General features: G+C 36.5%; 1 non-coding gene across 1 annotated transcript; it reads left to right on the top strand.

Moving 5' to 3' along the window:
• The first annotated feature begins 5274 nt into the window (after nucleotides 1-5274).
• Nucleotides 5275-5378, top strand: LOC111542726. The gene has a single exon (XR_002731638.1). It is a non-coding gene; the product is annotated as a U6 spliceosomal RNA (small nuclear RNA).
• The last annotated feature ends 20032 nt before the right edge of the window (nucleotides 5379-25410 follow it).

Genomic DNA, 25410 nt, shown 5'->3' with positions numbered 1-25410 from the left:
CACAGCCAATATCATACTGAATGGGCAAAAACTGGAAAAATTCCCTTTGAAAACTGGCACAAGACAGGGATGCCTTCTCTCACCACTCCTATTCAACATAGTGTTGGAAGTTCTGGCTAGGGCCATCAGGCAAGAGAGAGAAATCAAGGGTATTCAGTTAGGAAAAGAAGAAGTCAAATTGTCCCTGTTTGCAGATGACATGATTGTATATTTAGAAAACCCCATTGTCTCAGCCCAAAATCTCCTTAAGCTGATAAGCAACTTCAGCAAAGTCTTAGGATACAAAATTAATGTGCAAAAATCACAAGCATTCTTATACACCAGTAACAGACAAACAGAGAGCCAAATCATGAATGAACTTCCATTCACAATTGCTTCAAAGAGAATAAAATACCTAGGAATCCAACTTACAAGGGATGTAAAGGACCTCTTCAAGGAGAACTACAAACCACTGCTCAGTGAAATCAAAGAGGACACAAACAAATGGAAGAACATACCATGCTCATGGATAGGAAGAATCAATATTGTGAAAATGGCCATACTGCCCAAGGTTACTTATAGATTCAATGCCATCCCCATCAAGCTACCAATGAGTTTCTTCACAGAATTGGAAAAAACTGCTTTAAAGTTCATATGGAACCAAAAAAGAGCCCGCATTGCCAAGACAATCCTAAGTTAAAAGGACAAAGCTGGGAGCGTCACGCTACCTGACTTCAAACTATACTACAAGGCTACAGTAACCAAAACAGCATGGTACTGGTACCAAAACAGAGATATAGACCAATGGAACAGAACAGAGTCCTCAGAAATAATACCACACATCTACAGCCACCTGATCTTTGACAAACCTGAGAGAAACAAGAAATGGGGAAAGGATTCCCTATTTAATAAATGGTGCTGGGAAAATTGGCTAGCCATAAGTAGAAAGCTGAAACTGGATCCTTTCCTTACTCCTTATACAAAGATTAATTCAAGATGGATTAGAGACTTAAATGTTAGACATAATACCATAAAAACCCTAGAAGAAAACCTAGGTAGTACAATTCAGGACATAGGCATGGGCAAGGACTTCATGTCTAAAACACCAAAAGCAACGGCAGCAAAAGCCAAAATTGACAAATGGGATCTAATTAAACTAAAGAGTTTCTGCACAGCAAAAGAAACTACCATCAGAGTGAACAGGCAACCTACAGAATGGGAGAAAATTTTTGCAATCTACTCATCTGACAAAGGGCTAATATCCAGAATCTACAAAGAACTCAAACAAATTTACAAGAAAAAAACAAACAACCCCATCAAAAAGTGGGCAAAGGATATGAACAGACATTTCTCAAAAGAAGACATTCATACAGCCCACAGACACATGAAAAAATGCTCATCATCACTGGCCATCAGAGAAATGCAAAGCAAAACCACAATGAGATACCATCTCACACCAGTTAGAATGGCAATCATTAAAAAGTCAGGAAACAACAGGTGCTGGAGAGGATGTGGAGAAATAGGAACACTTTTACACTGTTGATGGGATTGTAAACTAGTTCAACCATTATGGAAAAGAGTATGGCAATTCCTCAAGGATCTAGAACTAGATGTACCATATGACCCAGCCATCCCATTACTGGGTATAAACCCAAAGGATTATAAATCATGCTGCTATAAAGACACATGCACACGTATGTTTATTGCGGCACTATTCACAATAGCAAAGACTTGGAATCAACCCAAATGTCCATCAGTGACAGACTGGATTAAGAAAATGTGGCACATATACACCATGGAATACTATGCAGCCATAAAAAAGGATGAGTTTGCGTCCTTTGTAGGGACATGGATGCAGCTGGAAACCATCATTCTTAGCAAACTATCACAAGAAGAGAAAACCAAACACTGCATGTTCTCACTCATAGGTGGGAACTGAACAATGAGATCACTTGGACTCGGGAAGGGGAACATCACACACCGGGGCCTATCATGGGGAGGTGGGAGGGGGAAGGGATTGCATCGGCAGTTATACCTGATATAAATGATGAATTGATGGGTGCTGACGAGTTGATGGGTGCAGCACACCAACATGGCACAAGTATACATATGTAACAAACCTGCACGCTATGCACATGTACCCTAGAACTTACAGTATAATAAAATAAATAAATAAATAAATAAATAAAAAGAACAAAAAAAAAAAGAAAAAGACATACCATGTAAAAATTAATCCAAAGAAAGTGGGAATAGTTATATTAATATCAGATAAAATAGACTTATGAGCAGAGAAATTTACCAGATACAGAGTGACATTACACAATTTTTTTTAAGTTTATTATTATTTTAGAGATAGCATATCACTCTGTTACTCAGGCTGAAGTGCAGTGGCATGATCGTAGCTCACTATAGCCTTCAACTCCTGGGCTGAAGCAATCCTCCTGCCTCAGCCGTTGGAGTAGCTAGGATTACAGGTGTGCACCACCATGCCCGGCTAATTTATTTTGTTTTATTTTAATTTTTATAGAGATGGGATATTACTTTGTTGCCCAGGCTGGTCTCAAACTCCTGGCCTCAAGCAGTCCCCTACCTTGGCCTCCAAAAGCACTGGGATTACAGGCATGGATCATTGCCTGAGCCTGGCCCTACATAATGTTAGAAGGGTGACTCTACCAGGAGAACATAGAAGTGTATACAAAAAGTAACAGTTATGAAATATCTATGTTTATATATAAACATAGATGTGTATACAAAAAGCAACAGAGTTATGAAATATCTGAAACATAAACTGGTGAAACTGAAAAGAGAAATAGACAAATCTACAATTACAGTTGTAAACTTCAATAGCCCTCTTTCAACAATTGATATAATAGGTAGGCAGAAAATCAGCAAGAATATAGAAAACTCAACAACACTATCAACCAATAGAATCTAATTGACATTTATGGAACACTCCACCAGACAAACAGCACAATACACACTCTTCTTAAGAGCCCATGGAACCTATACTGAGATAGATCATATTCTAGACCATAAAACAAACCTCAACAAATTTAAAGGATTGAAACCATACAAATTGTATTCTCTAACTACAATGTAAGAAAACTAGAAATCAACAGAATGATAAACAATGCATTTCTAAATAATCCATGGATCAAAGAGGAAGTCCCAAAAGAACTGAATAAAAATGAAAGTACAGCATATAAAAATTTGTGGGATACAGCTAAAGCAGTGCTTAGAGGGAAATTTACAACATTAAATGCCTACATTAGAACTGAGAAAAAGTCTGAAGTCAGTAACCTAAACTCCTACCTCAAGAACCTAGACAAAGAAAAGGAAAATGAACAGAAAATAAATAGAAGAAAATGCAGAAATCATTAATCACAAATTAATGTGAAACCAGAAAAACAATATAAAAACTCAAAAAACTAAAACCTCATCCTTTGAGAAGATCAATTACGTTGACAAACCTCTAGCAAGACTGACAAAGGGAAAAAAAAGAAAATCCACAGATTACCAATACTAAGAATAAAATAGGAAATATCATGACAGATCCTGCAGATATTAAAAAGTTAATATGGGAATACTGTGGCAATTCTACATGCAAAACTATGGCAATTTTGATGAAATAGACCAATTCCTTGAAAATCACAAAGCACAACAACTAATTCAGAATGAAATAATTTGTGTAGTCCAATAACTATTAAGAAAATTGAATTCATAATTTAAAAGTTTTCCCAGAATAAGTTATCAGGCCCAGATGGTTTCACTGGAGAATTCTTCCCAATGTTTGCAGAAGAATTAACACCAACTTACACAGCTTCCTCCAGAAAATATAAGATAACACTCCTAATTCATGTTATGAAGCTATTATTACCCTATCATAGGGAGATAGTACAAAAAAAGAAAATCATAAGCCAATTATCACTCATGAAAATACATGAAAAAGTTCTTAAGAACATATAAGCAAATAGAACTCAGTAATATTTAAGAGAAATTAATTATATTCCATGACAAAATGGGCGTATTTCACGGATGTAAGGTTAGTTCAACATTTGAAAATCAATCAGTGTAATCCACCATTTAACAAACTAAGGAAAAATATCACATGATCACTCCACTTGAGAATGAGCACTTGAAAAAATTCAACACCAATTCATACCAAAAGCCCTAGAAAAGCTAGAAACAGAAGTGAATTTCCTCCACTGGATAAAGCTACTATTATACTTAATAATGAAAAATTTAATGCTTTCCCTCAAAGATCAGAAAGAAAACAAAGACGTCCGCTTTTATATAAAACACTCTTGCTCACCCATATTACTGGAAGTTCTATTCAGTACAATAAAGCAAGAAAAGGAAATAAAAATTACATTGATTAGGAAGAAATAAACAAGACTAATTCTATTTGTAGGTATAATTGTCTACACAGAAATTCCTAAGGAATCTACAAGAAATCTCCTAAAAATACTAAGTGAGTTCAACAAGGTCATAGGATGGAAAATGAACATACAAAAATTGATTCTATTTCATTATACTAGCAATGAACACATAAACACCAAAATTAAAAATACAACTTACAATAACTCAAAAAATGAAGTACTTGAGTGTAAATTCAACAAAACATAAACAGTATTTATATGCTGAAAGTTATCAAATGCCGATGAAGGAAATAAAAAAAATCTAAATAAATGGAGAGTCAGGCTGTATTTAATGACTGGTAGACTCAACATATGAAAGATATTAATTTTCCCTAAATAGACATATAGATTTAATCCAATTCCGTTCAAAATCCCAGGCAGAAATTTTGTAGATATGGGCAACATCTTTCTTTCTAACATTTATGTGAAAAAGTAAAAGAAGAAAAATAGCTTTAAATATTTCAATAAAGTAAGAGAAATCAGTCTATTTAATTTCAAGACTTATTATATAGCTATAGTAACCAAAATTGTACAATATTGGTAGAAGGACAGACACATATATCAGTGGAACTGAACAGAAAACCCAGAAATAGAGCCAAACAAATATGCCTAACTGACTTTTGATGAAGGTGCAAAAGCAATTCAATGGAGGAAGAACAGCCTTTTCAATATATGGTGCTGGAGCAATTGCAAATCTATAGGAAAACAAATAAATATGAACCTCAACATACACCTCACATTTTATTACATATAAAAATTAACCCAAAATGGATTGCAGACTTAAGTGTAATTTGCAAAACTGTTTTGCATTCTATGTTAGAAAAAAAATTGGGTAAAAATTTTGGGATTGAGGTCTAGGCAAAGAATTCTTAGATGTGTGCTGTTTTTGGCAGCACATATACTAAAATTGGAATGATACAGAGATTAGCATGGCCACTGAACAAGGATGACACATATATTCATGAGGCGTTCCATAATTTTCAAAATAGACCCAGCTGAGGAATGACTCTCAGAGTTCAAAGACTGGTTCTCTGAGCTGACTCAGTCAGACAAACATAAAGAAAAGAGAATATCTTAATGAAAAAAAAAACCTCCGAGAATTATGGGATTACATAAATAGACAAAATCTATGACTCACTGGCATCCCTGAAAGAGAAAGAGAAAACAAGCAACTTGGAAACATACTTGAGTGTATCATCCATGAAAATTTCCCCAACCTCACCACAGAGGCCAACATTCAAATTCAGAAAATGCAGAAAATGCCTGTGAGATACTGTACAAGATGACCACCCCCAAGACACATAGTCTTCAGATTTTCCAAGATTGACATAAAAGGAAAAATATAAAGGAAGATAGAAGGGGAAGGTCACCTACAAAGGGAAATTTGACAGGCTAATAGTGAACTTTTCAGCAGAAATCCTACATGCCAGAAGAGATTGGTGGCGGGGGAGCAGTTATGTTCAATATTTTTAAAGAAAAGAAACTCTAATAAAAAAATTTCATATGGGCCGGGCGCGGTGGCTCAAGCCTGTAATCCCAGCACTTCGGGAGGCCAAGACGGGCGGATCACGAGGTCAGGAGATCGAGACCATCCTGGCTAACACGGTGAAATCCCGTCTCCACTAAAAAATATAAAAAACTAGCTGGGCGAGGTGGCGGGCCCCTGTAGTCCCAGCTACTCGGGAGGCTGAGGCAGGAGAATGGCGTAAACCTGGCAGGCGGAGCTTGCAGTGAGCTGAGATCCGGCCACTGCACTCCAGCCTGGGCGACAGAGCGAGACTCCGTCTCTAAAAAAAAAAAAAAAAAAAAAAAAAAATTTCATATCCAGCCAAACTAAACTTCATATATAAAGGAGAAATAAGATTCTTTTCAGACAAGCAGATGCTAAGGGAATTAATTACCACCAGATCTGCCTTACAAGAGGTCCTTAAGGGAGTGCTAAATATGGAAATGAAAGACTTACTGACTACCACAAAAACACACTTAAGTACATAGACCACTGACACTATAAAGCAACTACACAATCAAGTCTGCATAGTAACCAGCTAACAACATGATGACAGGATCAAATCTGCACATATCAATATTAATCTTGAAGGTAAATATACTAAATGTGCAATTAAAAAGCACAGTGTGGCAAGTTGAATACAGAAGTAAGACTTAACTGTATCCTGTCTTCAAGAGACCCATCTCACATACAATGACACAATAAGCTCAAAGTAAACAAATGGAAAAAATCTACCAAGCAGATGGAAAACAGAAAAAAAGGGAGGGGTTCCTATTCTAATTTCAGACAAAACAGACTTTAAACCAACAAAAATCAGAAGAGACAAAGGCATTACATAATGGTAAGAGGTTCAATTCAACAGGAAGACCTAACACCCTAAATACATATGCGCCCAACACAGGAGCACCCAGATTCATAAAACAAGTTGTTTGAGACCTGTGAAGAGACATAGATAACAATACAATAATAATAGGAGATGTCAACATCCCACCAACAGTAATAAACAAATCATTAACCCAGAAAACTAACGAAGATATTCAGGACTTGAACTCAACATGTAACCAAATAGACCTAACAGATATCTACAGAACTCTGTACCCCAAAATAGCAGAACATACATTCTTCTCATCTGCACATGACACATACTCTAAAATTGACCATATAATCAGCCATAAAACAATTTTCAGCAAATTAAAAACAAAAATCATACCAAACACACTTTCAGACCATAGTGCAATAAAAATGGAAAACAGTACCAAGAAGATTACTCAAAACCATACAATTACATGGAAATTAAACAGTCTTCTCTGGAATGATTTCTGGGTAAACAATGAAATTAAAGCAAAAATCAGGAAATTCTCTGAAATGAATGAGAACAAAGATACAGAATACCAGAATCTCTGGGACACAGTTAAAGCAGTATTAAGAGGAAACTTTACAGCATCAAACACCCACGCTGAAAAGTTAAAAAGATCTCATATTAACAACCTAATATCATACCTTGAGGAAGTAGAAAAACAAGAGCAAACCAATCCTAAAGCTAACAGAACAAGAAATAACCAAAATCAGAATTGAACTGAAAGAAATTAAGATGCAGAAAAGCATACAAAATATCAACAAAACCATAAGTTGGCTATTTGAAAGGATAAATAAGATAGATCGACTGCTATCTAGACTAATAAAGAAAAAAAAAGAGAAGATCCAAATAAACACAATCAAAAATGACAAAGGGGACATTGCCACTGACCCCACAGAAATGCAAAAATAAAAATAAAAATAAAAATCAGAGGCTATTATAAACACAAACTAGAAAACCTACACATAAACAAGAAAACCTGCAAGAAATAGATAAATTCATGAAAACATATAACTTCCCAAACTGAACCAGGAAGAAATTCAAACCGGGAACAGACCAATAATGAGTTCCAAAATTGAATCCCTAATAAAAATCCTAACAACCAGAAAAAGCCCAGAACTAGATGGATTCACACTGAATTCTACTAGACACATAAAGAAGAGCTGGTACCATTTCTACTTAAACTCTTCCAAAAAGTTGAAAAGGAGGTACTCCTCCCCAACTCACTCTATAAAGCCAGCATTATACTGATACCAAAACCTGGCAGAGAAACAACAACAACAAAAACTTCAGGCCAATATCCATGATGAAGACAGATGCAAAAATCCTCAACAAAATAATAGCAAACCAAATCCAGCAGTACATCAAAAAGCTAACCAGCTGCCATCAAGTAGGCTTTATCCCTGGAAGGCATGGTTGGTTTCAACATACACAAACTAATGTGATTCATCACATAAACAGAATGAAAAATAAAAACCACATGATCATCTCAATAGATGCAGAAAAGGCAGTCAATAAAAATTCAGCATCCCTTCATGTTAAAAACTCACAACAAACCAGGCATTGAAGAAACATATTTCAAAATAATAAGGGCTGTCTATGACAAACTCACAGCCAACATCCTACAGAATGGGTGGGCAAAAGCTGGAAGTACTCCCCTTGAGAACTAGAACAAGTCAAAGATGCCCTCTTTCATCACTCCTATTCATCATAGTACAGGAAATCCGAGCCAGAGTTATCAGGCAAGAGAAAGCAATAAAAGGCATCCAAATAGGAAGAGAGGAAGTCAAACTATCTCTGCTTGAAATGATATGATTCTGTACTGAGAAAACCCTGTACTCTCTGCCCAAAAGCTCCTAAATCTGATAAACAACTTCAGCAAAGTTTCAGGATACAAAATCAATGTGCAAAAATCAGTAGCATTTCTTTTCAATAATAATGTCCAAGCTGAGGGCCAAATCAAGAAGGTGACCCTATTCACAATAGCCACAAAAAAATACAATACCTAGGAATGAAGCTCAACAGGGAGATGAAAGATCTTTACAAGAAGAACTACAAAACACTGCTCAAAGAAGTCAGAGATGACACAAACAAATAGAAAAATACTCCATGCTCATGGATAGGAGGAATCAATAGTGTTAAAATGGCCATACTGCCCACAGCAATTTACAGATTCAATGCTGTTCCTATCAAACTACCAATGACATATTTCACAGAATTAGAAAAAACTATTTTAAACTTCATATAGAACCAACATGAAGAGCCCAAATAGCCACAACAATCCTAAGCAAAAAGAACAAGCTGGAGGCATCACATTATCTGTCTTCAAACTACCACAAGACTACAGTAATTAAAGCAGCATGGTACTGGTACAAAATTAGACGCATAGACCAAAGGACCAAAATAGAGAGCCCAGGAATAAAGCTGCACACCTACAATTATCTGATCTTTGACACAACTGACAGAAATTAACAGGGAAAGGATTACCTATTCAATAAACTGTTCTGGGAGAACTGGCTAGCCATATGCAGAAGATTGAAACTGGACCCCTTTCTTACACCATATACAAAACTTAACTCAAGAAGGATTAAATACTTAAATATAAAACCAAAAATTATAAATATCCCAGAAGAAAACCTAGGAAATACCATTCTAGACATAGGCCTTGGCAGAGATTTTATGATGAAGATGCCAAAACAAAAATTGACAAGGGGCACCTAATTAAACTAAAGAGCTTCTGAACAGCAAAAGAAACTATCAACAGAGTAAATACCCAACTCACACAACAGGAGAAAATATTTGCACACTATGCATCTGACAAAGTCTACTATCTGTAATCTATAAGGTACTTAACAATCTAAAAACAAGTAACACCATTAAAAAGAGGGCAAAATACATAAACAGACACTTTTCAAAAGAAGATATATACATAGCCACAAAGCATTCAAAAAATTCTCAACATCCCTAATCATTAGAAAAATGCAAATTAAAACCACAATGAGATACTTCCTCACACCATTCAGAATGGCTATTAAAATGTAAAAAAAAAAAAAAAAAATAGCAGATGATGGCAAGGTTGCAGAGAAAAGGGAGCACTTATACACTGTTGTAAATCAGTTCAGCCACTAATTTCAAGCAGTTTGGTGATTTCTCAAAGTACTTAAAAATAGAGCTACTATTTGACCCAGCAATCTCATTATTGGGTACATACCCAAAGGAATATAAATCATTCTACTATAAAGGCATATGCACATGTATGTTTGTCAAAGTACTATTCACAATAGCAAAGAAACGTAATCAACCTAAATGGTTATCAGTCATAGACTGGATAAGGAAAATATGGTACATATATACCATAGAATACTACACAGCCATAAACACATAATGAGATCATGTCCTTTGTAGCAACATGTATGGAGTAGGAGATCACTTTCCTAAATGAACTAATGCAGTAACAGAAAACCAAACACCAAATGTTCTCACTTATAAGTGGGAGCTAAACACTGAGCAAACACGGACACAAAGAAGGGAACCAGAGACACGGAGGCCTACTTGTGCAGGGTGGGAGAAGGGTGAGGATCAAAAAACTGCCCATCAGGTACTATGCTTATTACCTAAGTGATGAAATCACATGTATACCACCCCTCCATAACACACAATTTATCTATAGAACAAACCTGCACATATACCCTGAAACTGAAATAAAAGTTTAAAAAAAAAAAGAGTTCTTAGACTTGCCACCAGAGGCGCAATTCATAAAAGGAAAAATTGATAAGGTGGGTTTCATCAAATGAAAATGTTTGCTCTGAAAAAGACCCTAAACAGGCTGAAAAGACAAGCTACAGACTGGGGAGAAAACACTTGCAAACCACATATCTAACAAAGGGCTAGTATATAGAATACATAAAGAACTCTTAAAACTCAAGAGTGGAAAAACAAACCATTGAATTAGAAAATGGACAAAAGAGATGGCATACTTGTCCTTGTCACACCGGTTGTTTGAGAAGACTTGAATTTAAAGACTATGAAAAGGATATGCAGATACAAGCTTTACCACATACTGGAAAAGAAATGGAAAAAAGAAACAGGTTGAACTTTGGAATTCCTACTCATGATGTTATTTAGGACTAAATAATCCAGAATATATAGATTCTGCACTAATAAATTCTGATGCAAATTATGTGTAGCCCTGAAGATCCTAGGCAACCTCTATAGGCACAGCTGGAGTCTTGGAGTCTTCCCGACATGGTATTCCCACTGTCAATCCTAGGAGAAGCCTGCACTGAAAATATACAGATTCAGGGGGCAGGGGCAGGGGGACTTTCACTGGAGAAGGAAAACTCACTTCTTTCTATGGGCCTCCTGGGAGGATTTAAACACTCCCAGATTGAGCTAGAGGGTGAGCAGTCCCTTTAGCAACCCTGGGACAGGGCTAGAGGATGTCCTGGATGTCATCTATTCTGTGTGGTACTTCCCAACACTACCCCTGCCCACACCCCATGCTCCACGAAGTTTTGTGGGAACTTGTAGCCTGGTTTCTACTGTGTGGAATTAGGAGAGGACCTAGTTTTCACTTTGGAAACTAGGTATACAAAGAGATACTAGCTAAGTATACAAAGAGAACCCCGTCCTCCTTACCCAAGAATCATAGAGATGGTAAAATCATCGTTGTGCATCAATGTAGGGACCTCACAAAGGTCATTACAACAGAGATAGCTGTGTGGTAGCTTCGTAGAAAGCCTAAATAAAACATCAGGAAACAGCTGCTCTATCTTGGACACACTCAAACCAGCACCCGCTTGGTGCTGGAAAGCAGATGGAACCTATGAGTGAAGGGGCCAGTTTCCTACAATCAGGCTGGTCTGTGAGACTGGAGTTCATATCACTTGGGTATTAAGAGGAAAGAAGAAAATATATGGCAGTCATTGGTTGTTGAGACTGGGACATTTGGGTTTTACTAAGTTAAGAGAAAAGATCACTCTCTCCTTTTCAATAACACAATGTCTTTTCATTAGAAGCCTGAAATAGCAGGGTTTTTCTCTGCTTTTCCATTCCTTCGAAACCCTACTCATAATTAGCTTCCCACAACTCCTCCTAGGTTTCTTCCACCATTACTCATCAGCCTGGTCTATTTGTGTTACAGATTATGCTTTCTCAACCTCCATCAGTTTCACCAAGTTTAGTACTATCTTTTAAAAGTCCATGTTGCCCATCTTTGGGGAACATAAGTACTTTTCCCTTATTATTATTAAATGCTTCCAAGTTCATCTGATATATTCACAGAGGTTCTTATTCTGAGGTATGTGGTATGAGGGTTTGTGGATAAAATCAAGTGATCCATGAGTTTAGACAGGAAAAAATATTGCATATATTTATTTTAATTAACCCCTAACTGAAATTTAGCATTTTCTTCTATTATTAACGTAAGCAGTAAATCACAATGAAATAAATAGAATAGCAGCTACTTTTATATTGCATTTTAATTGTTTCCGGTATATCAGCATTCATTTATGCTCATCACTAGTTGAAATTAGATATGCCACTAGATCAAATGTTTACAAATAAACATGTATGTCACAAATTAAAAAAAATATATTTTGGTAACCCTTTCGATATAATTTGTGTCCTTTGTAACCCTGTATTTTTTATGAAAAATAACACATTATTCTGAGAAGGGATCCACAGACTTAACTAAGCTGTCAAGGAAATAATTCTACAAAAAAAGCAAAAAAAATTCTTGGAATAGCTAAAAGTCTCTACACTATAATGGTGAAAAGATTAAAAGCCACCTAAATGCCCAATAACAGAAGACTGGTGAAACAATGCAGTTGCTAAACATAATGCTGTAGAAGACTATTTAAGGGCACATATGGAAAGATGATCACAACATATTATGTAAAAGAAAAGGTTGTGCAAAATGTGATCATTTTTTATAAGTCAAACACAGTCACATATACACCTACACCTAAAAAAACAGAAAACAGATGTCAAGACACACACAAAGATACTAAGGTGGTTATTTACAGATGGTGGGAACTGTGAGTAATCTTTTTGCTTATCTCAGTTGTGGAAATTTTATATGAACTTGTAATTATTTTTGCAAGAAAAATCAATAAAAATTATCATCTTTAAAATAAATGAAGTCCTAAGAAAGGATTCAAAAAGATATATAATTCTTAATTACGATCAACTATGCGCTCATTCATTCAACAAATACATCTCAGTTCAATAGTCAATATTATAGGAGGAATCAATGCTATCTACTGGATTCACTATCATTACAGAAAAAGATCTAATTTTCATACTACTGATTTAGCAGCTGAATGAGTAAAACTTTCGGTTAAGCACCATTTATCAACTTTCCAGCCAATGTGACTTAAAGTTAATGCTGTCTTTTGCATAAATACCAGATATTCACGCCTTTCAAAAACTGTCCCACCAATCAATAATAATTTTGTCTTCAGAAAGTTATTTTTGTTTTGTTTTGCTAATTTGTATTTTTGTTTTTTCATCTTATAACAAAGCAAAAATAAATAAATCCTCTCATACAAGTCATCCTATTAAAAATAAGCATAATCTATTACAACTCTCTTCTGAATTTACATTCCCCATGAGAAAAACTCTTTCCTCCATAATTGTGTCATATTTTATATAACGTTGAATAATTCTGAATCATAATGTCACTGGAAAAAATATTCATTGTTATTTCATTTTTATATCTAGGTATTAGGAATTCCAAAATGCTCCTGGAATAAATATGCCTATCATACCCCTTATATGTTACTAATATCATATTAACTGGAAAAAAATGTATTAGGTTTTAAGAATGCTCCTAAGATTTTGGGACTTTGAAATACAACTCTTCTAAAATTAGACATTCATCTAATATGCAAGGTAAAGTAATTGGCCTGATATCATTGGTTGTATTCATAAAAGCACCAGCATTTACATACGAAATGAATGTCATCCCCTCTAACTAGTTGCCTTGGGAAACCTTAGACTAGTTTCAATGACATTTCCCTTTGCTCAGAACAATTTTAGGACCTCTCTTTTGGAACTGTCTTTAGGCTATTTCATCTTATTTTAAACAAATATCTCAAAAGGTAGCCAAACTTTGCCCCTTAAAGTTGGATTTGTCTCATCAATAATTAAAAGCAACCTACCATAGGAGATGGGGCCCTAGGGACATTAAGGAGAAAGAAGTGGACAGGACAGTAGATTGGGGGATGCACTGTGACACTTTATATTAGGGGTAATATTCAACATATTCAACAATAGCTGAGGCCGAATACGGAGCAGTCAGAACTGGTGGTATTGGAGCAGGGACCTGGAGGACCTTAACCCAGATCCATGTATTAACTCTACAGTAGCTGGATTATGAGATGTTTGAAATGTTCTAGGTGGTCCCACAGGGGAAAATGTAGCAGTGGGGATGAGTGGACACTTTGGAGTTTCTGAGCTATGGCATTTGCCAACCAACAAAGGAGAATATGGGTTTTTAATATCCACTGAATATTGGTCATTTCAAAAAGTAAAGTGGCATTGCTGTTTCTGTGTGGCTCCTGAGTTGACTCCGAAGGCACTGCCCAAGAGTTGTTTGAAAGTGTCGAGCAACAGCAGCAATATTGGAATTAATGTGCAGGATCTCAGGATAACTATTTTGGAGAGTACTGTTTAGCTAAATATTTATTCTCTAAACTCACTAGAAACAGGCTCTATTCCTTTTTCGTTTTCCTGCACTGGCACCAAACACAGCACTTAGCATATAGTTGCTAAATAAATAGTTGTTGAGTGAATGGCATGTTTGTTAAAGAAAAATAACTTCAAAGTAAAATCTCATATTTAAAGCTTTTAAAATTATTTTTATTTTTTAATATATTAGGAAAATTAATCATTTTATTGCAGATAATTCTAAACATCTCTTTGAAGAGACTAATTCACCAACATTTATTCCTGACTCAAAAATACTTTGGATATCTGCCTACTTTTCTCTGGAAAGCAGTCCTTTTCAGTGCTCTTTTATTATTACATGACTTGAAAAGCCACAAGTAGATGTTAATCTGTGTTTAACTCCTTTAAGTTCCTATTATTTCTATTCAAAAAGAACCTTCCTTGATAGTTTTATAGTAGATCAGACTTAAGCTGGGGCTAACATACTGTGGCTGCGGCCAACATTTATTAGGTTGAGGGTGTCTAGTGCTGTGCTACGCATTTAATATGTCATTTACTTCTCCTAACAACCCCTTTACAGTTGAGGAAACTAAGCCACAGAGGAACTAAGCAATTTCCCCATATTATACAGCTAGTAAGTGAGGAAGATATGTTTTGAATGCAGGCAATTAGATTCCAGAGTTGAGCATCCTTGATCAACACAGTATATAAGGAGCAGGAGCTTATTTGTGCTCAATCAACAGGTAGGAATTGAAGGATATCCTGTATCTAAAAAGTACCTTAGAGCTCCCATTACACTGACTATCTGTTTATTGAACACATGTGATGTTCCAGGTACTGTTCTAGGTTCTGGGAAGGCAAGTAAGGGACACAATCTCTTTCTGGTTGACAGACATAGCATCTAGAAACTTACTCTAGTTTTCTAGGGTAACTTTTTCTACTACTCCAAATGGGGAAAAACTGACTTCCCCCTTTTTCAGTTTGAATTCTGGATTCTGAGCAATCATCACCTTCAGTGAATTTCAAAATAGACATATCTATAGAGAGGAGAACATCTACTGCTTTCTTCCTTCTGGATTCCCCTGGGGAAATATTTGATCTCCTTTGACATCCTGTTCTTATAAGTATAATAATAGAGAAAGGAGAAGGTGGAAGATGGGAGTGAAGCACATGGATGATTCGGGGTACAGGTATCATGCAAACATCCCATTCACATGGGCAGCTTTGTCCTGTGACTGCAGGATTACCTCTGAGACAGCTGGTGTTCAGAGCCGGTGCCCCCAGGCTAGCTGTTTTATCTATAAATATTATGTTCTAGAAGGCATTTCAAGTTATACAGTGGCCTTATTTATTATCATAATCAAGAACAATAGTAACAGTAACTGAACTTTGTACCTTTCTAGACTGATTAAGTTGTACTTTAAAGGGAGGTTAATAAGTAGCCAAAGAGAAGGCTACCAAAGAACTAAAGCTGGCATAGTAAACTGTACTAAATGCTCAAACAAGTTGAAAGAGAAAAATATTTTTCACCATAAAATTATCTGCTGTAGGTGGAGTTAGTGACCCCATCCCATTCCTGCTCCGTTAAGATTTCGAGGTAAAATAGGAGTTTTCTAATAGCAACAAAATACAGTTATTTCCCCTTTTCTCTGAAAACCAAAACTCTGAATATTTAAAGTCATCCTAATGTTCTCAATTACTTAGTTTTAAATTTTTTTTTTATTGTGTAATATGTGGCCTTAATTTTTTTTTCTGGAACAAAATTCATTATGTATTTTAAATAGAAGCAAACAGACCAAAAAAATACACCAAGAATTGGGAGATTCCTCTTCTTCACCTAAAGATTTGGTCTATTCTTTTGGAGAAATCACGTTAAAAGCTGTGTTCAGTCATTTTCACTTTAGTGTGAAGGAATACTTGAATCTTTCTGAAGGACAGATTTTTACTGGAAGACAGAAAGTAAGATCTCTCATCCTTTTCTGAGAAGTAACTGTTTCCAGTCCTTTCCTTTTTTCTTTTTTCTTGTTCTTGGCCCAAGAACAGGACTGCTTTAACTTAAACAATGAACACCAAAGTCTTTCTTTCTCAAAAATGAAATGATGAGGTATATCCATCTTCTATCTTGTGAGAGAGAAATCATACTTAAATCTCAAATTCAAAGAGAATCACTCCTGCACACTCTTTTATTATACTTAAGGGAAAATAATCAAGTTGACCACCCTATAGTCACATAACCCATGAGAAGAAAATGTCAAGGGTTTTTATCAAAGAGATTACAGAAAACCAGTTCCTTTGGCTCATGGAGTATGTCTGATTTTCCTTTAAACCTTCACCTCTTCTGTGTTTAATTCATAAGACCAGTAAGACATGATGCTCAAAGCTTACAATTTTAAGTCTAGGATTGATATGGAACATGCAAAATGGACATTACAGCACACAACTGTGCTTTGGGGAAACTATGATGTAATATCCTGAAAAACAAATTCAAGTCATAAAAATGTAGTTTACTGACCCCTGGAGAGAATTGTATCCACAGGTCCGGGAACGATGTCTTGTCAAACACCCTCACTCCACGTCTGAGCCCTTTTGCTCCATGTGGTTTTTCCCTCAGGGATCATTATTGGGCTTCATAATGATTAGTTTGTGTATGAAAAAGGAAAGTTCAAGACTATAATTTCATACATACTTAGAAAAAAATCATATAAAGAAAATTCAGTAGAGAGACAAGTAATCTCCTGGAGACTGCTGTGACCAAGAGGATACCTGTGAGGACAGCCTGATAAATGAATGTGCCCAGCACACAAAGGGGAGGAGAGCCACGTGGAGGAAAGGCTTGTCTCCCTGCAGCTTAGTGAGTGCTGCTTTCCTGGTCCTCACTTCAGAAACAATGTAAGTATCCACAGAGAAGCGGACGGCAGCTATTAAAGCAAATAAGTATGAGACCGCCCAAGTCAGAAATTCACTGACAAAGGGAGGGGCACAGGGAAAGGGCGTATTTCTTTTAATTTTTGCAACTATTCACTTATAGAGATACTTTTAATACTTTTAAAAACGGCCTAAGTGAGAGGTACACTAAGCCAAAGTGGAGCTGAAAATGAGGTCCAGAGGTAAAACCAGATTGAGCATGGAGGGGATAGAGACAGGAGGAGGGCCCAGGAGGCAGGACATGTGACTAGTCCCTCATCAGCTCATCTCTGCAAGGGCTGCCTTCTCTACAGATTGCCAAGTCATCTCACCTGGAGAGGCAGCATTGCCTAGAGAAGGGAAAAACCTGTGTAAATTCTAGGTTGGGCTGGCACCGTGATTCACGCCTACAATCACAACACATTGGGAAGCCAAGGCAGGTTGATAGCTCAAGCTCGGGAGTTTGACACCAGCCTGGGCAATATAGTGAGACCCCATCTCTACAAAAAATACAAAATGCAGCTACAAATAGCTGCATACCTGTGAGGGGCTGAGATGGGAGGATCACTTGAGCCCAGAAGGTTGAGGCTGCAGTGTACTCCAGCCGGGTGACAGAGCAAGACTCTGTCACACACACAACAAAAAATGTCTCAGTTGGCCCCTCACCTGGAGCCAATTACTTAATGTCCCTGTGCCTCAGTTTTCTCATCTGTGACGGGGGTAGCAATAGGACATGCCTCAGTTTGAAGACACCTACAACAATGCTTGGCACATAGCAATGGCTCAGTAAATGTTAGGTTTTATCATATTCTTGTCAATAGTCATGTCAACATATGACTTCCCTTTGAAAAAGAAGTGTTGAAAATCTGTCTAACCCCTCCAACTGTACTTAAGTTTTAATGAAAAGGAGAGGTGACTTCCCCACTTTCCCTTCCTCAGGTAAAATAACTTGAAGAGTTTTCTAGAGTTTTTAAAATTTGTATTCATCTCTGTATCCCTCCAAAACAAAAATAAACCCCTCAGAAAAGCAGCATGAAAACTGACATCTGGGTGTTTTTCAGAGTAGACAGCGGAGTAGGGGAGAATTTGGGAGCTTGTGTTCCACTTGGGACAGAAAATTAAGCAGGAGAAACTGGGAAAGAGAAGGCTGTGGAAAAAAGAAGAGAATGGCAGAAACAAGCAAGGGTGGGTCTCTGGATTTGAACTGGGACAGATGCCTTTAGCCTGATAAAGAGTAAGTTGCCCCAACCTACCACCTAACCCAGTGGTTCTCAGCTGAAGGAGGCAGTGGCCTAACAGCAGAGAGAAATGAAACTAATGAAAGTGCTGAACATGTGAACATAAAGGCCGAAAATGACAAGTTCAAGAATCATTTTGTAAGAGTCATAGTTGTGGCCTTCTTAATTGAGAATGTCTATTAAAAGAGGCATATTCATGATTTTCATATCATTCCTCCAGTCAAAAGCATTACTCTAACAAGCAGTCATCATCCCTAGACTGAACTAATGCAACAGTGCCAGCTGCTCTTCCCCATTCCACTCTTACCTGACCATGCTCAATTCCCTACATAGAACCTGAGCTGTTTTTATAAGATAAAAAGGTATTTCGCTCCCTGATTAGATATATCATATTTAGAAGAAATTCAAATTTCTACCAAGACCTATAGCACCCTGCATTATCAGGCCCTTGCCTTCTTTTTGACCTTATCTTGTATCCCCACTTTTTTATTGTAACGGTGCTACACTGGCCTTTCATTTTCCTGCTGGTTCCTGCCTCAGGGCCTTTGCACTGGCTATTTCTTCCTCACAGCTGTTCACATTGCTCAAGTCCTGGCTCAAGTATTACTACCTTTTTCAAACTACCCCATCTATAAAAGGCTACCCCCTCAATAATCTGTCTATAAAAAACTACCCCCTCAATAATCTGTCACTAACTAAAATTCTTATGTATTTATCTGCAAGTTTATTATCATTTTCCCCTCACTAGAACATACATGAGATCAGGGATTTTATTTACTCAGCACTTAGTATTTTGTGCCTGGCATAAAGTAAGCTCCCATTAGGTATCTGTTGAATAAGTAAATAACAAGCAAACAGAACCCAGATGCAAAAAGAAGAAAAGAAAAATGTGTTTATGAGAATATACTTCAAAAGGGTTGAATGGCTGAAAGGGTATTAGGAAAATTTTTCTCTGCAGTTAGAAATTCAAAAAATGTTAAGCAATGATCTAGATATTCAGTTGATTGATGGCTTCTGTCTAGTTTCTTATGCCTGTAATTCAGATCCCAGCCTTCCATTAATGGTAGAAAACGTTTCAGACTATCTACACAGAGTTTGGGTCAGAAACTTTAAATAGAGATAACTGTCCAGTTCAAAACTGCAGACTCTGAAAACCAGTCTATCAGAGGAACATGGGGCTGTGCTTCCATTCTGCCCTGTTCGATTACTAGAATAGTCACTCTAACTATTGAATGTAACAGAATGAAAATTCATGAAAATGAAAAATTATTTCAAAATAACAAAGGACCCAATAAAAATGATCTTTCATGGAAAACCTGTATTTAATGCCATATCAAACGAATATGTGATTTGAGACTGGAAAGAATGAGTTGCTGACCTTGTAAATAAAAAAAAATGTTGCAATGAGCTCACTTGGACTCAGGAAGGGGAACATTACACACTGGGGCATATTATGGGGAGGGGGGAGGGGGAGGGATGGCACTGGGAGTTATACCAGATGTAAATGACAAGTTGATGGGTGCTGACGAGTTGATGGGTACAGCACACCAACATAGCACAAGTATACATATGTAACAAACCTGCAGGTTATGCACATGTACCCTAGAACTTAAAGTATAAAAAAAAAATTTTTGGCATGAACATGTTATATATTTAGCAATTTGCACATCCTTATTTCATAATTCAGTCATGACTCCTTTTCATTATGTGGGGCTAATTCTTCTCTCAGATAAGCTCAAAGTAAACCTTGCTTCACAACAATCAAATGCTTTCGGTTTGTGTTGAAGTTTAGATAACTGGTTGTTTCAAATATAACTTGTAAGTAACCAATAATAAAATGTTATATTGAGTAGATATTCAAATATTGATGCCATACAAATTGCTGTCTCTATAAGAATTTTATAGAATCTGTCATCACAGATACTTCAAGATTTTGCAGTTCACTTTGTCTGTTTTCCAAGGCTGCAGACAACTTAACAGAATTTCCTGGTAGCTCACTGGACATACAGATTCCTCAGCCCTGTCCATGGAGATTCTGTTCCTACAGATCTGAGGTCCAGGAATCAGTATTCGTTTAAAAGGCTTCCAAAGTCTTATTAAGCCTTGCCAAGGTTAGAAAACAGTGATTTTATTTCAACCTCCAACTCACTCCAGAATCCCTTCATCTGCATTCCTAATGAATTGTCACTCAGAAGTGCGTTGGGCTCTTCCAGAGGAGGGTAATCACATCTCTATCTAGTTTGTCAACCTTTATTGGAAAAATCTGATTGTCGAAAGCTTTTGCTTATATTAAACTGAAATGGGTCTGCCAGCAACTTCTTCGAATAGGTCTAGTTCTGCCCTCTGGCATAACAAGGATTATTATGTATGAAAGCCTTTCGTGTCTTAATATAGCTTTCAGGTTCCCCACAAGTCTTTTCCTCTACAGCTAAACAGTTGGTTTCCACAATTGCTCACAAATCTTTTATCATCCAAGGTATGTCTGTATCTTACTGCACTACCCATGCACTCTTTCCAAGGCTTTCCTCTCCACCATTACCAGAACTAGGTCCCTAAACCAGTTTATGGGCCACTTGGCCCTGCACAGCAATGGAGTGGCATGTACCCAACACCGTGGCCCTCAAATGCTGATATGCCAAATGATGCCACAATGTGAAGAAATTGTCACCAGTCCATGGTGAAATGAGAATAATAAATAAGAACAATATGGCTAAGTTTATTCAATCTAAAAGACTGTACTTTCTATATCATGTCCTGCTCCAGTCCCTTTTTAAATTTAATTTTTTTTTAAAAAAATGAAACTATAAGGAGAACTTAAAGTATAATAAAAAAAAAAAAAAAAAAAAAAAAAACAATCACTTGTTACCTAAGAACTAGGTACTCACTTTTAGGAGTTCCTTCTGGAGCCAGTAAGAGAACTCAACTTTCTTTATTCCTTTTCTTTTTTCCGGGAGCCTAGTTCTTTCTCACTTTGTTCAGGTTTCCAGTCTTAAAAGCTGAGCCAGCTAGAAGGAAGGTGTTTGATACTATGAGACTAGCTACTCCTGATGCAGGTTTCAGCTGCACCCAACTGTTAAAGAACGCTGGGAGGTTTATTAATCAGGTGAAATCACTTCTTCCATTTTGGACGTGAGCTCACAAAAGTCACTCCCTGCTGTTATAACCCATAATGATTGTGTGGGGAAGAGAAAGAACAAGATTATTTCACAAAATTCTCACATTATGTCTATTTAAATGTTAAACAAATTCACCAGGATTGGACTATCATAAAAATAAATGAATAAACAAAGAAGGAATTAATGTGCCATTGCTAAAAAAAAAAAAAAAAAAAAAGATAGTTTGCTAGGTTTTTTTGTTATAATGAAAAATCAGCAATCCTATGTTGATGAACTTCTATTTCTTTTAGAATGGTACTTATCCTTGAAGACTGAAATCTGGGAACCAGTGCCCTAGCTGTGTTTCCTTCGCTGATATACCAATGTTCTCTAATTCTACCTCTGCTTCTTCAACACCCATCACATCATAAGATACTGTGGCTCACAAATTATTAGAATCTTAAATCATTAAGATCGCCTGTTTTAAGAACATGCAGATTCCCAGGGCCCATCACCAGAAATGATGGTTCAGTAAGTCTGAGGTGAGTCTCAGCATCTGCATTTTTAAAAGCTCCTCAAATGATTCCAATGATTATGCAGGTTTGGAAAGTACTTTCCTGATGTGCATTTACTCAGTGTGTCTCTTCTATGTATGTATAACTTAATATTATCAGGGAACGGGGTTCAAAGAGCAGGAATCTAGTCAGGTATATTCAAGCAGCCAGGGAGATCTCGATCTATAAATGTTTAGCATGCTTTCTTTTAGGTATGGGCATATCTGCAATTCTTATCCTCTGCTCCTCTTTTAGTCTTTCTCTTCTCGGGCCAGGTGTCCTTTGCTTTAGGCTTTGATATGATTGGTCAACCTGCTCAACTCTACTTTTCCTCTTTCTGCCTAAAAAATTAATGAATCCAATATGTTGTCCCCAACACCCTTGGGTTTTATCGATATTTCTCTTAAAAAGTAGTATCCAGAACTGGACATAATACTAATACATAATAATACATAACAATCCCTTCATCTGGATGCAAACATCTATTAATATAGCTTAAGATCACTTTCACTTTTACAGAAGCAACAGCATGCTGATGTTATTTTGATGTTTGGACCAATCCAAATAATCTAGCTTCACCTGAATTCCAACAAGCAGATCTCCTTCTTCCAATCCCACTGTTATTTAAAAATACAACTTCAAGTTATACATTTATTCAAGTTATACAACCTCAAGTTACAAATTATATCAAATTGATTTTAGTATCTTTTCGAGAGATCATAGTCATTTTGAATTTTGCCATAAAACACATTGAATCTCTTTTCCAGAGAGTATCTGATGTAATGGATCATATGTAAACTTGAAAAATATAACATCAATGCTACCATTCAAATAATTGATAATGTATTTTTCAACAGGTTAAAACAAAAGGATTATTTCCTAAAGTTTTCTCCCCCAGTATCTTGTTCATCCAGCTATGAAATCACCTACCTGTATTCTCATCCGTATCGTATTTAAAATCTCTACAGTTCCCAGCAGGATGTAATACAAATGATCACAATAAATACTGCATGATATCATAGTAAATATACATTAATTTACATAAAAAGATAATATGGAGCATTTTTTTCAAATACATCATTTAAAACACACTTCACTGCATCTGTAACATTCCACAGACCTCTAAGAATGCTATCAGAAACAAAAAAAAAAGAGAAAGGAATAATGGTACTTTGACATATGCTTAGACTATATTGACAATAAAAATTTTTCCATAAGTTCTCAAATTTTCTAATTAAACACATGTATTAATTTTTATTTACTGGAAATCAACATTAAGATTACTAGTTGGTAATTTATCTACTATTTACCTCCTATAAGAGTTACAATAGGCTACAATGTGCTATGTTAATAAACAACCCTAAAAGTCTCAGGGACTTATGACAAACATGTATTTCTCATTGTGATTTATATCCATTGTGCTGCTCTAATTGATGTCATATTCATTCCAGACCCCAGGCTGAGGAAGCAGCCCCTATCTGGAATATGCCACTGGTCTTGTGGCAGAGGAAGAAGAGAGATGGCAGAAACACAGTGGTTCTTAAGGGTTTTGTTTGAAAGTAGCTCTTGCTTGGACTGTCACTCCTCACATTCCATTGGCCCCAGCAAGACACATGGCCAAGTCTGACATTGATGGGGTAGGAAGTATAATCATCTCATACAAAGAGGCTGCACTGAAAGGTGCCTGCAGAAAAAAGTAGCAAATATTTTAAGCATTTAATGCAACCTATCACATCCTTCCTTTTGAAAATTGGGGTCATATGGCCAGGTGCGGTGGCTCACGCCTGTTTATCCCAGCACTGTGGGAGCCCGAGGTGGGCGGATCACGAGGTCAGGAGATCAAGACCATCCTGGCCAACACGGTGAAACCCCGTCTCTCCTAAAACACACAAAAAATTAGCTGGGCGTGGTGGCGGGAGCCTGCAGTCCCAGCTACTCGGGAGGCTGAGGCAGGAGAAGAGCATAAACCCAGGAGGCGGAGCTTGCAGTGAGCCGAAATCATGCCACTGCACTCCAGCCTGGGCAACACAGCAAGACTCCGTCTCAAATAAAAAAAAGAAAAGAAAAAGAAAATTGGGGGTCATATGTACCTTTCTCCATTCTTTTGAATTTTTCCTGTTCTATAAAATTTCTCAAAAGGATATGACAGTTCTATGTTCATCCGAATGAGATTGTTTATTCCTAAAATGTGATTTGTCTGGGCCTAGAAGTTTGAATTCATCTAAAATATTTAACTTATTGTTAACCTTCTCTTATCATGGCTGTAATGACATCTTAATGCATTAATCTTTCCATGTTGTCAGCTTAACAATCATTCTTGGTACAGACAGGAAAAGCAGAAGTGCAATGTTTTCTTTTCACATGATACCATCATTCTCAAGCATTGGACCTATAATTTTCATCTATCTATTGTTCTGAAAATAGCTATAAAAATTGCTGCTGGTGTCTCTAGTGGTTTTTGTGAGCCTCAGCTAATCCTTAATTTTAACTCTCTTGAAATTCTCATTCTATTCCCTTATATTCTCCTTAGTTATACGTTTTCTCATCTATAATTTATGTAAAGGCCCTCCAGCCTTATCAGACAACTTGTAGCAAAAATATACTGGGTTCTTTACCCACTTTCCCATTTTTTGTTCCATTTAAAATATTTTTAATTATGTAGTCAGAATTTCATAATTCAGCTGTTCTTGTCACCATGAAATTACATTTGTATTTTGGCTTTTCTTTTTTTTTTTTTTTCAAAGCTCTATATCATCTTTATATTGATGTTATGTTATTATAAAAATATATTTTAAAAGTCTGCATTCCAAAGCAAAAAAGGTCCATAATCCCATCACCTGACCAAATCAATGTTTTCATTTATCCGGGTTTCCTTCTAATCTTGTTTATATGCATATTCAAAGTTCACACAATTGCAATAGTATTAAAGGTGGAAATTATATTCTACTTGCTTGCTTTATAATATACCATGAGAGTTTTTCTATTTGGTAGCCTTTCTTCGTTTCTCATCTTCTGCCACCTTTTCTTCTCTCTCATTCCTTCCCTCCCCTACTCATGGTAACCAATGTTAACCTGATGTATACATTTCCACAACTCTGTGCGTGGTCATACAAACATATATCTACATGTTGCTTCTTTCCTTTGTCAGGGTTTTTTTTTTTTTTTTTTTTTTTTTTTTTTTTTTTTTT

Source organism: Piliocolobus tephrosceles, chromosome 4, assembly GCF_002776525.5.
Source record: "Piliocolobus tephrosceles isolate RC106 chromosome 4, ASM277652v3, whole genome shotgun sequence".
NCBI classification, from domain to species: domain Eukaryota; kingdom Metazoa; phylum Chordata; class Mammalia; order Primates; family Cercopithecidae; genus Piliocolobus; species Piliocolobus tephrosceles.
Note: the sequence above shows the minus strand (reverse complement) of the source record. Positions and strands in the feature narration are given on the sequence as shown.